The 5081-nt window shown below is 32.1% G+C and overlaps 1 long non-coding RNA gene across 1 annotated transcript; it reads right to left on the minus strand.

Moving 5' to 3' along the window:
* Positions 1–1617: 1617 nt before the first annotated feature.
* Positions 1618–4115, minus strand: LOC146936312 (uncharacterized). The gene is made up of 2 exons (XR_015030548.1): positions 2252–4115; positions 1618–1952 (listed from the first exon to the last, which is right to left on the minus strand). It is a non-coding gene; the product is annotated as an uncharacterized LOC146936312 (long non-coding RNA).
* Between the last annotated feature and the right edge of the window lie 966 nt (positions 4116–5081).

The following is a 5081-nucleotide window of genomic DNA, read 5'->3' on the forward strand; positions in this document are numbered from 1 at the left end:
CCTTCTGGGTGTTAAAATCGCACTTTCGTTCTCCAAAATCGTAACCCTTGTTCTTCAGATTGAGTGCAGTATTTATAGAAGTCATGGGCCTGACCCATCAAAATCGCGCCGCGCCTTGTTAATTGGCGTGCCGCGATTTCCCCTTTACAGGAAGTGTGTATTTTTGCTTCAAAAATCGCAGCACGGCTTGAAATTGGCGTGGCGCGATTTCCTTCGAACAGACTTCAAATTTTAAGCTTTTTGCACTCCAGAACAGTATAAATTGCATGAGAACTCTATCAAAATGTCACAATAAGTCCCTAATATTACGTAATGACAGGATGTCATCAGTCACTTTTGATATTTTTCATTGATAAATTGCCTTAAAAAGATATTGTTTTCACAACAAAACTGCAGATATCCAAATTGTTGAAGTGTATAACCATAATTTTACAAAGGCATAACCATGGTTTTTTTCCTGTGTTTAAAATTGGTCGTCTATAAGTTTACCAGCCTCATAACAGAAAACTATTGCAATTAAGAGTCCAAAAAACATATAATCTCTATCACTTTTAATATTTCAGTGATAAAATGACTTAAAAATATACTGTTTTCATAGAAAAACCACATATCACCAAATATTTGAAGCGTGTAACCACAATTTTAATGTGCGTGACCACTATTTTTTCAGAAATTAGAACTTTTCAGTCTTTTGGCGTGATAAACTCGCAGATTGTAAAAGAAGTTATTTATGGTTGGAAAGGCTTTTAGTGCAATGATCAAATTAGATTATGTGTTCAATTCGCCTAAAACGGGATTATTTATACCTGGGAAAGATAAACTAGCCAAATATATGGTCTGTTTGACCACATTTTTTAAGGTGCGTGACCACTATTCTTTCAGAAATTAGAACTTGTCCGTCTTTAGGCGTGATAAACTCGCAGATTATAAAAGAAGTTATATATGGTTGGAAAGGCTTTCAGTGCAGTGATCAAATTAGATTATTTATTCGATTCGCCTAAAACGGGATAATTTATACCTGGGAAAGATAAACTAGCCAAATATATGGTTTGTGTGACCATATTTTAACAGGTGCGTGACCACTATTTTTTCATAAATTATGACTTGTCCTTCTTTAGGCGTGATGAACTCGCAGATTGTAAAAGGAACACTCATGACATTTCTTTGTCCGCCTTTACCCACTTTTTATTAAAAGAGTAACTGCAATTTTTTATTGTAGAAATTAACATTCTTGACTTTTTTTATCACCTTATAATTTTACAAGGCACATAAAAGGAACACACTCATGATATTTCTCTGATAAGTTTTGAGTAATTTCAAAAATATGACAGCAACTCGTGAACTAACCAAATTGTTGAAGCATGTACCCACTTTTTATCAAAGGTGTAACTATAATTTTTTTTTTAGTCTTGAAATTAACATGTTACTTTTTTTTTATCATCTCATAACATTATAAACATAAAAGGGACACACTTGTGGTATTTCTATGATAAGTTTTTAAAAATTTCAAAAATATGACAGAAACTCGCAAACTAACCAAATTGTTGAAGCTTGTATCCACTTTTTATCAAAAGAATAACCTATTTTTTTTTTACCAAATATCATTACATACAAAAATAAGTTAAAAACTTATAACAAAATGATAATATCTTCCGGTGGAACTACAACTTAGCATGTCTTGTTATAATTTTACAATAGAACTACAACTCATCAAGTCCTATCACTAATTTACAAATTTCCTACAAAGGGATGAATTTTTCCTTGTGATTGAGTTCACCACGTACTGTATCTGCTATGATGGTATGTCATTAGGTTGACTTGCTGTTGATAAGTATCAATCCTAGCGAATTCAATTGATCTAAGCACTGCATTCAATATCAAAGCTCTCATTTTCACAACTTTCATGGATGTGTTGTTTGTATAAAAATCAAATTGTTAATCAATGGACCAACCTGAAAATGCATCAATGTTAATGTTTCTATATCGAACTTAAGAAAATAACAATAGAAGGTAACCAAACATGTTATTGCAATGAGTATATTTCATTTTTTTTTTGAAAATTATTTGTTCAATGGCTTAATGAGCAACTATATTTGTTCTTGGTCCAACTTTTGCATAATAATCAAATGAACCAATTCAAACACTACAAAGAGACTAATGTAGAGAGGTATCCTCTATAAATGAAAGTCTAATTAATCATAATGAAATATCTTAACACAAAAAGGAACATTGATCGAAGGAAGTAACATACCTTTTTGTTTTGTTTCACTGTTCATGGCTAAATGAACATATTGAAAAGCTTGAATAAGGAATGCCAAGTAAAGAAAACTACATCCAAATAAATTCATCACTGTATAAACTAACAGCGGGACTTAACATACAAAACTAAACAAAAAACATGCAAAAACACCCCCAATGATGCTAAAAAAGCAATGACAACAAATCAAAGAAACCCAAGATAAGATATGTGTAGCCAAAACCAAATGCCCCTGCAACCATAAGTACAAAGTAGTCCAGCTAACTGCACAATTAAGAGCGCTTCAATAATCCCATGAAGTTGAACAAAAGATACATGATCAAATGAAACAACAGAGCAATGAATCCAAAAAAAAAATGTTATGTGCAACTATATTGCTTGGCACGCCGAACGAATACAAAATTGAACATAAGACATCTCATATGACCACAAACTCATTAATATAATCACAGGATTGATCACCACAAACATCGCAACTCCCGCACAACCAAACAACTCAACCTACAAGCTTGTTCACCATAAATCATTCATAGGCATAATCACTAAAGACATGGTAAATAATTGGAGGAAATCTTGTGAATTTTGACTAAGAAAATAACAATGAGAGATGAATGTTATTCTATGTATAACATGTTTCACACAAACTAGCCAAAGAATGACTTAACTTAACCCACACAAATTATCATCACAATCCCATTTGTAGATCCCATCAAATGCAACCAACAACATAACATCTTAATAGGCAACAACCCAAAAGACAACAATAAGACACTAAAGTAACATAAGATTTTAACAGATATGTGATCATGAAATTGCAGGGAGTTTAGCAATACTATTTATGGATATGTACAAAGCAGTAAAAAGTCTTCATTTTTTTACTGGATATGTATGAAACAAATTCTTCAACATACTCAAATTTAAATCCTTACATAATACAAGAAAGATGTTTATCATTTTTACTATAAGAATTGGAAACAGAATGAATCACATTCAATAGTTGTTAAAAAATGGTTATGATTTGTAGTCCTGATACCTACAATCACGATGGACCATGTTGCTATAAATCTATAAGAAAGTGTGCATAGTAATCACCATCTATATAAAGTTACATGTTTACTATTTAATCACTATTAATTCTATAAAGTTCCCTATTTAATCCATATACCAAACTGATAATATTTAGCAGTAATCACTATCTATATAAAGTACCCTATTTACTATATAATCACTGAAAAAGGAAACACAAGATCAAATGTATCTACATTCTATATTCTATACATATCAAGTGTATGTGTCATTTTCACAGTAAATTTTTTTCCATTGTATACTTTGCAGAGTGTGAATTCTTTCAACTGATGTGTATGAAAAATTCAGCAAGCACATAGAAATTGTATCAGTTGATATTTTCACATCACAACAGAATATTTTTTACCTTCATTATGCAATTTAAATCAAAACAAGATGGTATCAATTCATACACATAAACCAAAATCAAAAGAGCAAATAAGAAATCTAAACACACTGCATTCTAATCCATTTCCTGTACAACTATATCATAAACACAAAAACTGCATTCTAATCCATTCTAATCCATTGCAGCAGTTTAAGAGTATGGCTTTGTACAAAAAATCTTAGAAATTATCATATTCACATTTTCAATCCTCAAAATAACATAATTATTTTCAACATATTCACATATTCAATCCTCAACATACTCACATGAGACTTAGTACAACTCATCTAGACCAGATTAAAACATCATCTAAACCAATTTACACAAATATGAAAATTATTGTTGGCCTAAATGATTCAAAAACAATAACCCATAAAGCATAAAGTGTAAAAAAAATATAAATTCAAGAGAGCAACTTACTATGAGAGTTGACTGCGAGAAAGGATAGCTGGTGGCCGTCGCCGGAGGGTTGAGGGAGAGATGGAGAGATCCGTCGCCTAAGAATGGGTAGAGAGATGGAGCCGTCGGAGAGAGGGTTGAGATGGAGCCGTCGGAGAGAATTGGAGAGATAGCTGGTGGCCGTCGGTAGCGAAAGGGTAGCGTGAGTGGAGATGGAGCAAAAGGCGGAGAGTAATAAACAAAACGGCAGCGAGAGTGGAGAGAGAGACAAACATAGATCTGAAACTATGATTTTTTTTTCCTCCTTTTTTTTCTTTTCAATTTGCCAAATCTATTTGTTATTTTTAATTATTTGTTATTGCCATGTCATGGTGGTATAAGAGGGTGTACCAAAAGAGTGGTACATGAATCTTTTTCCTCTTAAGAAAAGTACAACATTTTGTTGTATTTTCACTGCGAGTTTGGGAAAAAGCACAGCTTTTCAACTCAATCTCAGCTCAAAACTTTCCTATAAATACAAGAGCTCTCATTCACAATTTCTCATTTGGAATTTGGTGGTTCAAGAGGAAGACAAGCTTTAGAAGCATCAATGAAGAGTCTCTCCTCAACCTTTGTTCTTAGAGTATGTATTATTTCTTTTGTAATTTTCTTTGGTTACCACAAGTAACAAAACACCTTTTGATTATGGTTCTAAGATGAAATTCTATTTGTTTATTGGATTTTATTAATGCAAGTCTTTTATTTATTTATTATTTGAGATCTATTTGATTTTTGTATGCATTAGCCTTAATGTTTTCGTAACCCTATGGAGTGTGACATACCTAGGAAGTATGATTGAATTTAGAAATAAGTTACAAAATTTTATCTTGGTTATATTCTGAATCATTGCATTTGAACTTTATTATATTCCCCTAGTAAGTTAGGGTTAGACCTATCCACTTAATCCATTAGCGACAAGTAAAGGTATGTCTG

This window comes from Medicago sativa, chromosome 3 (assembly GCF_051527215.1).
Source record: "Medicago sativa cultivar Bolivia chromosome 3, Bolivia_mono, whole genome shotgun sequence".
In the NCBI taxonomy this organism is placed as follows: Eukaryota; Viridiplantae; Streptophyta; class Magnoliopsida; order Fabales; family Fabaceae; genus Medicago; species Medicago sativa.